General features: G+C 37.0%; 1 protein-coding gene across 3 annotated transcripts in view; it reads left to right on the top strand.

The window, feature by feature from the left end:
• The window catches only part of NKAIN2 (sodium/potassium transporting ATPase interacting 2), a 518,720-nt gene that overhangs the window by 221,474 nt on the left and 284,906 nt on the right, over window positions 1–12,340 (top strand). The window lies entirely within an intron of this gene.

The raw sequence follows: 12,340 nt of genomic DNA, 5'->3' as shown, positions 1-12,340 counted from the left end.
CACATAACTTCCCATTAAAACATATTTCCTTCAAGTGTTCAGTTTTGCTGAAGCTTTATGAAAGAAGTTATACTAGGAAGCTTCAGTCACTGATTCTTTAGATCTTTTAGAAAAAATAGTATTAATTCTCCCATAAAAAATTGCATTAATCAATTTTTTTCTCCAATCTAACCTGTAATCTTCCATACAGGTTGAGAAGAAACTGGTTAAATAGTATTTGAGCAAATTTCTATCCATCACACTGATTGTTGACAAGACATTTCTTGGTCTCACCTCTGACTCCTGGCATACTTGTACAAGAGTGGAAGAGAAAGTCCAGTGTATAATAATGCTGAAAGTTAATATTTGCCCTTGAACAGCTTTCACCTTACAGATAAAACAAAATAAAATATTCACAGTTACTTAACTAAGATAGGAACCTAATTATCAGAGAAACTCAATGAAATCTACAGTTCCACATGGCTCCATTTTAAGATCAGGATTTAAATACTGCCTAACTCTGTTACCTTGAAGCTAAAAGATTTTGTCTGAATCCCATAGGGAATCTGTGGCAGTGGAACAGCATGGACCCCAGTAGTCTATTCCTGGTCTATCACATGTATTGATTAATTTAGTAATAATTATGGTTCTTTTAGATTAAATGGATGGACATTATTCATTTTTTCTTGCTTAGGTGTCTGCACTTAGTCAGAATGGATTTGCCTCTGGAGGCTGACAGTGACACACACTTTTTAATTTAGTATACCAGAAATTTGGTGGAGATTCAATAACTAAAATGTGGATAGAAGCTAGAGTCCTACATTAGGTAGATTGGACTTCACCTCTGCTTTCTAAATAGAAGGTACGATTGGGATGGGCCAGTGGCTTCTTTTCTAAGATAGTATCCTTACAAGAGGAAGGTCTATTTGTTTAGCTCAAAGTGTTTTACAGCCATGTATGGGGTGAAACCTGCTAGGCAGGGGATGAAGGAAGACTTGCAGTTTAGCAGCACTCCCCACAGCAGGGAAGACAGTTCTGTCTAGAGGAGAGCAGCTATGCAGGAATCAATGGTTCCTACCTGAGCTTCTCACAAAGCAAAGACATGAACATCCCTAAAAATAATTTTGGTGCTGACAACCATTGTCAGTTCTCAACAGAAATCTGAGAAATCTTTGATTAATTTTCCAGAATAAGAAGTTGTCTTTACCCTAAGGTTTTATTTTTCACCATAATTTACTTTGTATCGTGAGATATGTTACTGGAAAATTTGACTCCTGTTTTTTCCTCCTATATTTTTATCTATTCCTTCTTCTCTCCAATGTAGAATTGCCTGTCAATATCAGGGCATCTTGAATGGGCATTGATCCTTTCTTTCCTTGGCTGAGGTAACAGAGCAGCAGGGGTGAGAGAGGTTGATTCTGCTTCAGTTCCATTTTCCTGCTTGTAAAGAAGGCAGCTCTCACTAACCAAAGTTCCTTTTCCACATAACTGCATTGTTTGCCAGGGACAGCAGCTTCCCATATCTTCACTGTAAATGGAATTCCAATCAGAATGTCATCAGGCTAGAGGCAAACCACTGGGTAAACCATTACTGCAGTCAAAGCAGTGCCATGCAGCACAAAGCAGGAGCCAGCAGGTGCTGCATTCGTTGCATAAAGGTGTGCTGTTGCCTTAGCAGAGAAGCAGCAAGCACGATATTATCAGATTATCTTTTCCTTGAGTTAAAAATATTCTCTCTCCAGAGAGGTCACCTATACCACTAAGAAGCACTCAGGCATTTGGTGTTATGTAAATGTAATTTTTTTTCCTATTTTTCCATTAATAATAGGAATTTGCTCCAGAAAAGATGCTGTAGTTACCTTCAAATAATTGTATCAAAATCTGCTGTCTAGCAGGGATTAGAAAGTCATAGTCATCCATCATTTCAAACATTGACTAATACATTTATAGGAAGAAAGGTTAACTGCCAGATTTTTTACAATTTTGTGTAAGGTATCATGCGATATGAAATTAAAGTGAACACTGTTAGCCTTCCCCTCCTAATGTAATACACACAAAATTGGTCAAAACCAATTATAAACACCTCTTTTTTTTGACAAGTCATGACTAGATAGAAGATTTGGTTTTTTTGTAAATTCAAGGCAGTAATTTATTGACAAGATGGGGAATTTAAAAGGCTAGATTTAAGCAGCTAACCCAAAATTGTCAGGTTCGGTTTTGCTTCTGGGATTTGCTGTTGTTTTGGTTTTTTTGGGATTTTGTTGGTTTGGGTTTTTTTATTTTTGCCAGGCACTGTAGAAGGCTCTGGCTCAGTCAATGTAATTTGCCTTTCATAGTCTATCACAAGGCTCATGATTATTTCTTACAACAGAATATTCAGTGCAACAAAATAGTAGATTCTGCTGTGTTGGTTGGGCTGCATTCCAATTCCTGCCTTAGTGATGTTGGCTGCCTTCAGCACTGCCAGCACAATAATTATTGCTGCGTTTTCTAGACCTCATGAAACCAGCAAGGTGATCACCCCCTTGGAACAGCTGGGGATATGAGGTATGGAAAAGTGGAAAGAAATTGCTGCAACTCTGTGCTATCTTGCCAGCAAGTGCCACTTGAATGATGACAGCTATTGGCAGGGATAGGCCTCTGCTGGGGGAGAGCTTGCAGCAGTGCTAGATTATAGCTTTTCCTGCTTCCAAGAGGAGCTGCTGTGGGCACTGAATTAAAGAAAGCAAATTGGGAGGTGGGGAAAACAAAGATTCAAAGGCAAATGCAGAAGAGTAGAGGATAAAATCTGACAAGGAGCCAATTTTTGGTTTACTGTATGTGATTGGCTCTCCTTATGAAGAAAAAACCTGCCACAAACGCTGTCATGTCAGCCACGCAGGTTTGTTAGGCAGCCTTTCCAGCCTTCCTCACAATGTTAAGGTACCAACTGGTGTCAGAAAATGGATGCTATTCTTCTTTCAATACAGAGAAGTATAATTTTTTTGTCAGGTTTTTACCATATGAAGAACAGAAGGACAGTTTAAAAAACCTTATTTTAGTTATTTAGCAAAATTTTCATCATTAACATATCTTCTGAGAATGTGCTGCTGTGCTTGAGTGTATAATTTGGGTAAGCAAATGAGTTTAATCCAGGACACAACACTAGCCTTCAATACACAGAATAAACACCTAGTAAAAATCTGACTTTAGTCTCAAATTAGTGATGTAAATTATTCTCAGACAAATTAGTGATGTAAATTATTCTCAGATTTTGACTACTTTGACTGGTTTTTACTGCTTTGACTGGTTTTGACTTCCCTTTCTTTTGAAACTTTTAATTTTATTCCACATACATTTTTTCTGGACAATCTACTTGTATGGAAATATATATTTTTTTACACCATTCTCATCATTACTAACACCTAGTAGCTCTATATATCAAACATTCATCTTGTGTGTTTATTCTTTTTGTCAGAGTTTTGCATCTATCCTTTTCCATGTCCCTCACATTTTAACTTCTCTGTATAACAGACTAGGAGAAGAGCTTTGCATCTCACCAAGTTGGAACTTTATTAGTTTTCCCTTTTTCTGTATTTGTTAGTTTTTAAGTTGATAAAGCTTGAAAGCAAATAGACAGTATTTCAGAAAGAATGTACCAAGAGAAGGAAATATTTGTATCCATATATGAATTGGCTACTAAATTAGTACATTAGCACACCTAATTAGTACATTACTCATTACAGACTAGCTTTATAGTCATTGCATTTGTAATAGGGGCTAGGGAAAAGGACTGATCAGACTGCTTCTTAATTTTATTGAAGTGTTAATGTTGGAAAAGGCTAGAGAATGAGACTATAATCTGTACTGTTTACTTATATTACTGAGGCTGTGATTCCAAGGGCAGGTGATAGCTTTTTGTATTTTTTCAAATCAGGAAGCTTAGGGTCCCACTCATTAAAACATATTGTTTCATAAAATCAGTAAAAAGCCATCTCTTTGTGTTTTCCTTGAAATATTCAATGGGAGCAGTGTCTGACTGAGTCACTCTAGCTGTCCATGGGAGCTGGAATGACCTAGAGTTTTCCTATAATGACAATGACATCACAGAGTGCTTGATGTGCTGCCTTTTTTCCCCTTATAATCATGTTCCAAAAAAGATTGAATAAAAATGATTAAATATTGAAATATGATGTAAATTAGCCAGTTCAAATCAAAAACTCTTGAGCTGAATTAAGTATTGAACTAGCCTATAAGAATACCACATTTTCTTTATTAACAAAAAAAAAAAAAACAAAACAAAAAAAAAAAAAAACAAAAAAAAAAAAACAAAAAAACCTTGATGCTCTGGATAGAAATGTATGTTTGTAGAACTGGGTTGTAGACAGTAATCAGTGTTCCCCAGCTGCCATTGAATTTAAAGGTGCTGATCCTGGGAATTGGGAACACTGGACATCTGGAAGATGAGGTCTGAGAGCTTGTGCTTCTCCCTTAGACTCTGTGTAGAGACCAGATAACAAGTCTGACTCTAAGGCAGCCATGTTGCAGAGAAAATGCCTTCATTCCTTCCACAGTACTTGAAGCTCCCTAAGGATGGATAGCTTTATACACAGGTCATAGGCAAAGTTCAGCAGGTAGAAACTTTTCTGTCTATAACTGATGTCAATTATCTTTCTTCCATAAAGTGATCAGCATAGTTTATATATCAGTTTTCAGGTGATGCCAAGGCATGAAAATGTAGCAGGTGCTTCAAATATTCCATGTAGTAATAATGATTACTCCAGTAGAAGCATCTTGAGAGAGATTTCTGTAAGGACAGTAAAGTCAGCATTCTGCTTATCCAGGTTTAGTTGTGGAATGAGAGATTACAAAGGAGCCCTCTCTGCCTTAACAGTTCTGACATGGGCTACTTCACATTCTCTCACCATGTCATTCTCTCTCTTGCTTTGTGGACACTTATATACCTGCATACAAATAAAACCACCAGGACACAACAACTAATGACTCTAGATTGGCTATTTTCATTTGATTTTCACTCTGTTACTAAATGCCTGGTTATTATTATTATGATGAGACTCAGACCTGATGAGATAATGAGTGATCCCTGCCAACTCCACTCAAAATAATTTGGCTAAAGAGGTTTCTTACAGGTGTGCCTTTCCTGCTGAGAACTAGAGACTAATTTTTTGCTGTTGTTATAGGGTAATTTTTTTTTTTCAGGTATTAAGCCAGAGTTTGTCCTGGACTGAGAATCATACATAGAAGATAGGTTCACTACCTAAACATAGCTGAGATACTTCTTTCTGTAAATTCTGACAGTATTATCACATCTTTCTTGAGTTTACAAATGTAATATAGCATAATATTAACCAGTGTGTAGAAACTAGTTGTATTTTTTTAAATGAAACCAAAATCTACTTTATTGATAAATATCTCCATAAGGACAGAAACAATTTGAAAGTATTTGATCAGGCTAATCTTTCTGAATGATCTCTGCATGCTTGATTTTGCCTTCAGGCTTTACTGCAGGCCAATTCAGATTATTCAATCATAAATTATTATTAAATCTTAATTCAAAAGCATTTTTACTTGTAGAATTGGCTCTAGCTTTCTCAGCAGTGTCAGTAAAATTGAATTTTGCCACTTTAAAGTGTGGGTGCCAGTGCTTCGACGTTCTTGCTAGAAGGATGTGAACAGGAAAGAGAGAGAGCAAGATTAAGAGAGAGATGGAGGGAGTAATAAGGGTCAGCCAAAGAGATGGAAGGAAACTCGTACGTTGACAGCGTTTAAAGTAATTCCCAGTGATGGTCGCTAACCCATCAGTCACGATCCCGCCTTTGGCCACAGTCACAGCTAGCCTCTTGTTACACCTTCTTGCTGGCATTTGGCAGCTGAGGATTTTGTGCTACAACATTATCTTGGTTTTAAGGTAAAACAGAACCTTGTAACTTGACCCAATTATCAGTTTGCGAGCAAACCACTTTTATGCACCTTTCCCTGTGTGTGGTGGCATGCAAATATGTCATATTAAATAACTCGCAAATTGTTATTACAAGTGTTCATGAGCAGGAAATAAAATATACTACAGGGATTAAAACTTAGCACCTGTTGCTAAAGTTCATCCTGTAGCTGAACTACTAACTTATTGATAGTCTCATGGGTAGAAGAGTTTCCATGAGATGGATTTTTTAAATTTTCTTTCAGACACACAAAAAGAATGTGTTCTGACACATCTCTAATTCTTGCTACTGGTGGCCAGCCAGAAACAAGAAACTCTATTCTCTTAAAGCGTACACATATGCACACACACACACACAAAATTTGCTGTACCCCGATTTTAATATTTGTGCTCTAAATTGTGTCATGAACTTAAGTCTCTAACCCATCTAAGCAAGTCTTTGGGATCGAGTGTGCATTTGTATACAAAACTTAGAAACAAATAAATTAACTGAAATGCTCTGCTGGTTTCAAGAGTATTGGAATGTTATATGCCTCACAAATTCTGGATTTTTGTTGTTGTTTTAAATATTAGTAAAAGTTAATTTGGTTTTGTACAGTAAAAACTACAGCCATTTGAGGCACAATTATCTCTACAGTGCTGTGTAGATATGCTTCTCACTACTCCATAACAGCAAACCTACTGTAGAAAACTTGTACTTGCCATTTTTTTATTATTGCCGTGCTCAGTTAGGGAAGGCAGCAGTTAAGACTAAGAATGCACTCTGTACCTGAGGAGAGGTTTGTTGTCCTTAGTAGGTCACAGCAGAATCCACTTATACAAAATATGATGCAGGAATGTGGTCCTACACAGGATTTTTAAAAACTATGATTAGCTTCTTATCGAGAGTGGTGAAGGCCTATTCCTTTTCTCAGAAACATCAAATGGATTAAGGATGGTGGCTTAGTATTATATATGTGATTCCTTTGAGGAACGAATGGACAAGTGCAAACTAATTCCTTCTTGATTTTAACTCGAATTACCTGTTCTTGCTATGGTCTTGATGGTTTATATTAGATGCACCAAGAACACCATTGTGTCCACAGGTCTTCACAGCATTTAATTTCAGTGTTGCCTTTTTTGCCTTTCTTCTTACCAAAAAAAAAAAAAAAATTGTTTTTATCTACCCTGCTGTCTTACAGTAAAGAACTTGACTTACATGTGCATGCACGCTTGCAGATGTGTATGTGTATTTCACATAGATTTGACTTTCAAAATATTAATCTGTTTTTCTGCTGGGTGACTGTGGAGAATTTTCTGAGTAACTGGGCTCTCTATCTCAGGATACTATCTGAAGTTTTGATGAAAAATTAAATGAACCTCTCTAAGGAATGGCACAAATAAATGCATTCTGCCTCAAAATGATGGAAGTGCTGGGGGAGTGTTAGCTGGGGATATTGTTCTCATGCAGGCAGGCTTTAGCATTAGAAATCGTTCATAAGCTAAAGGCCCAAAAATACTTGTGTTTAGTTGACTCTTTTTAATTTTCTATGCCATAGAGCAAGAACTGAAAGTATTTTAAAAACTTAAAAGCTAACACAAAAACAGAAGGGAATTATTAGATGGTGTGGGCTGAGGGGACTTAATGACTTAGCCATTAGAGCTTAATTTCCTTAGCTCATTCTTAGTGTGAGCCATTCAATGATATAAACCATGGTTGTTTAATTCTCCTGCACTGTAATTTAAGCTAATACTCTTCTTCCTTTGGATTTTGCTGAGAGCCTGTTAGCACCATTCAGCCAGCTGTGTGACCCTGCCCCAGCCCTGACATGCTGAGCGCCTGTGTGCTGTGTTTGCTGTCCAAGGACCTTGGCTGGCAGGGGCTGTACATATCCTCTTGTGTGTCTCTGCCTATGTAAACTTTAATTTATATCAGTCCAAAGTTTAGATTCTGTATCATTGTAAAGTAGTCGTGGTTGTAGTAGTAGTAGTTTCTTCAGTCGTGGTTGAGTTTCTTCTCAAGGAGCTTTCTGAGCAAAGGCACTTAGTCATTTTCTATTTTGGAGTTTGTGTTATAAATCATCTTTTGACTGGTTTCTTCTTTATGGCTCCTGTCTGAAATTCTAGTCCAATCATATACTTTAAGAATCATCTCCAAATGTTTTTCATTTTCCTCTGGAAATTCAGTTCATAGATCCCTCAAGGTCAGTAACACTGTTAATCTATTAATGACAACCAGCCTCTGACAAGAATCTGGAAATAGTTTTTGAGCTATGCCAATTTGGCACTATACGGGTTCATTTTATTTTATATTTATTTTTACAATAGTTTGCCCAAGTCTGGAAAAAATAATGTGTTAGTAAAATAGTCCCCTTTAAATAAAGTCTTCTATAATTTTATCAGTGAATACATCAAATAATCTGCCTAAGACAATGTGGTGAGTGATTATTTTCTAACATTAGAACCTGACTGTCCATAATCCTACATTTTGAGTTCACTGCATTATTAGTGTGGAATTGAATTAAAACATATTTTTCTTTTTCCACCATAGTATACTTTTTCATCCAAAGCAACCTTTTTTCCTTTTTGCTTTTCTCAATTTAAACTCTTTCCCTGCATCATGGAATCACAGGATGGTTTAGGTTGGAAAGGACCTTAAAGATTATCTAGTTCCAACACCCCTATCATGAGCAGGGACATTTTGCACTAGACCACATTTCTCAAAGCCCCACCCAACATGGTCTTGAACACCTTCAGAGACTGAGGAGTCCACAACTGCTCTGGGCAACCTGTTCCAATACCTTGCCACTCTCACAAGAAAGGGTTTCTTAGAGTTCCTAATATCTAATCTAAATCTACCCTCTTTCAGCTTAAAGCCATTTCCCCTTGTCATGTCATTACCTGCCCTTGTTAAAAAAATCCCTCTCCAGGTTTCTTGTAAGCCCCTCTTTGCTAATGGGAGGCTGCTCTAAGGCCTCCCTGAAGCCTTCTCTTCTCCAGGCTGAAGAGTCCCAGCTCTCTCAGCCTGTCTTCAGAGGAGAGGTGTCCAACCCTGTGACCAACTTAGTGGCCTCAGTGAACTTGTTCCTACCAGTTGACATCTTTCTTGTATTGAGGACCCCAGAGCTGGATGCAGCACTCCAGCTGGAGTCTCACCAGAGCAGAGCAGAAGGACAGAATCCCTTCCCTCACCCTGCAGGCCATACTGTTTTTTGATGCAGCCTAGGATGGGGTTGGCTTTCTGGGCTTCAAGTGCACTTTGCCAGCATGTGTTTTGCTTCTTGTCCACAGACAACCCCAAGTCTGTCTACCCAGGGCTGCTCTCAATGCACTCTCTGCACAGCCTGGATTTGGGCTTGGAATTGCCCGAATGAATCCTTGCACTTGGCCTTGTTGAACTTTGAGGTTCACACAAATGCACCTCTGAAGCCTGTCCAGGTCCCTCTGGATGACATCCCTTCCCTCCAGTGTGTCACCTGCACCACACAGCTTGGTGGCATCAGCAAACTCACTAAAGGTGTGCAAAACCCCAGTGCCCATGTCAATAACAGAAATGTAAAAGTGCCAATACCAACCCCTGAGGAGGAAGAAAGAAAATTCCTTGACTTTAAAGATTAATATTTCTTTGTTAGTTCTTTCCTTTATCTCTGTAATATCCTTGAAACAACATTAAACATTGAAGCTAGCAGGTATGATTTGAAGAAGTGCAGTTGTTTAACCAAAAATTTTGAAGTAAAGGGATAAAATGCTTTCAAAATCACATCTATATTTTCTCTTGCTATGTAAGGAAATCCCTTATGATTCTGACATCTGTGGAAGAGGAATATACTACATAATACTATTTTTAATAGTCTTTGTTACTACTTTGTCCTACTTTCTACTTTTCTCCTTTTGGAAACACAGTGAGATTTTTTAGAAAATAACTCATGTAGAAAGTCTGTATTATATTTTTGTTTGTTTGTGGATAAGTTTTAGTGTCTCTTCACCTTCATCTCTTCAGGAAGTGGAAATAAAGATCTAGTTCTGTCCTATAATTTCCATTTCATAAATCCACAATGCACCTTGCCGTGCTAGTGTGATCTTCTAAGGAAGAGTTGCATTTCTACAGCATTTCATCTGTACGCACCTGACAGAGTGCTGCCATTTCACATATCCAGCAGCTCCTGCACACAGCTGATCCCTTGAAGTGATGTGAGAAAATTTAATAGCAATTCTGCCTATGAGAAATGAGAGGTAGATATACATAGACAGAAGTGGTGCAGACTTGTCCTTTTCTTCTGTATTTACCCCCTGCCTTGTGTGCCCTGCTGTTTGGTATTTACTCACCTCAAGTTCAACATGGCCACAAAATCTGAGTGGTTGCTTAGTGCTGAAGGAATTACTAGCAATGGGAAAAAACAAAGAGTACATTGATGTACGAAAAGAAAATATTCTCACAGAATAGCCATTTATCCAATGCAGTCCCACAAGGAAGTTTTGGTGGAACCGCATCTTTCACCAAGTCAAGCAAAACAAAACATGTTGATGCATGGTAGCACAGTTTCATTTTTGACTAGAAGTCGTGTCAGGAATATGAAGTTTTCTACTTTTTATACAATTAATTAGCATGCTGCAATTTTCCTCTGTAATTGGCATACTTAACTGGATGATCTCCTGCTGTTTGAATGATTTGCAGCTTCCCATGTATTGTTTTTTGCTTGCTGAATCTCTACCGTTACTAAACTAAAAGCAGTCTAGTGAACAGTCTGTACTCTTTTTGCTACTGCTTTGCTCCTCTCATTTACTCTTCATCTGATGAAAATAAGAGCTCTGTGCTCAGAGGGATAATTTTCCCTTTGTTACTTGTTTAACAGCACTTGGGTTAACAGGTCTTTTGCTGATACACCTAACAGACTTCACACTGACCTATGTAATACTGCTTCATGCCACATGTTGGCCTTCTTTAATATAAATTACTGTGTCTGTAGTCAAGGAAATATTTCTTAATGATAAACTTAGAAGCACAGGCAATCTGAGTTTTCATGAAGTTCCTAATACAGCTTGACCTTCCTTTTGTTTCTTCTTCATTCCATTGTCACCATTAGACTTGTCTTGGGATTCTGGGAACTCTTCTGTGACTTTCCTCTGCTAGGGAGAGTTGTAGGATAGCACAAATAGTTCAGAAACATTTTGGATCATGTATGAACATAATTTCGTTCAATAAATATGTAAAATAAAATGGTAGTCAAAATACTAAGACCGGTTATAAGAAGGATGAGTTGTTTGAAAGAAGTCTTTGTTGAAAAGAGAAATTCAGTGTTTGACCTGAAACCTGAACACTCAAATTTGAAATTACATGGCTGGCAAACTTTCCCAGGATTATTTTGGCAGTCTCCATCTCAAAGTTCAACAAATGTCAGTACATAGCATATAATTAACAGCCTTTTTACATTTGCAATGCTGATGTGAATGTAGGATGTCTTTTAATGAAAAGTTTTCTTATTTAATTTCAAAAAGGAAGTGTTCATGTGATAGTGGACTGTGGCATGAAAATTGAAAAATTCTCCCATAGCTGTACCATACAAAAGCAGTAGTTAATTACTCATTTAGTACTTGATCTAAAAGGTGTTATTTTTTAAATTAACAGAGTGGTTGGCACATAAAACTAACTCAGTTCATACACAGCATAACATAAACTCAGTAAATAGTTACCTGTTATTTAATGAAACTTAATCAAGAAACAACCACCTGTTCTTTTTTTCTTTCTCTTCCTTTCTTGCTCTTGCTCTTTCTTCTTTTTTTTGGAGTGTGTGGTGTCTACATCGCTGTTATTTTAATTATTAATAATAATAATTTAATTTTTAAATTTTATTTTCATTATTCACAGTTTTGTGAAATTCATCAATTCACCAATAAAGTTAATGAAATTGTTGGAATGCTGTCAAAGAAACTTCCTGATCTTTCTGTCTAAATATACTTCACCATTATATTGCCTTCTAATATTAACATAAATATTATTTTTGTCCAAACATGTCATTCTACCTATGGATTGAGCTACAGTACTGTATTTTTACATAATGTTAGAACACTGTTTAAGGGACATCTGCTATTGGAATTGTGAAAATATTTCTACTGGTACTGTTAGGAAAGCATTTTTTTCTATATCTGACCTGTCTGTTTGGAATGATATTAAACATCAGACTGGGATGGGATTGTTCCACAATTGATTTTTAATATTATTTTATATTATTTATCTAGAGTCTTGGGGAAGTTTATACTTCAGCTGATGTTTCTGACAATGGAAGAATGTAAAGTAGAGTCATTATCAGTAGAACCAGATCAAAAAGTTGCATGTATTTGGTTACAGGTAAAAGCCCAGTGATAGAATAGCTGGAGTAGAGAGAAGAGATAAAAATCAAAATGCAGTGAAATTGTGGAAGAGACTGGACCAGGCTAAAGGATGGT

The sequence above is a fragment of the Agelaius tricolor genome, unplaced genomic scaffold (genome assembly GCF_023055355.1).
Source record: "Agelaius tricolor isolate 1412-34295 unplaced genomic scaffold, bAgeTri1.0.p SCAF_1, whole genome shotgun sequence".
NCBI lineage: Eukaryota > Metazoa > Chordata > Aves > Passeriformes > Icteridae > Agelaius > Agelaius tricolor.
The sequence above is the reverse complement of the archived record's forward strand: the minus strand, read 5'-3'. Positions and strand labels throughout refer to the sequence as shown.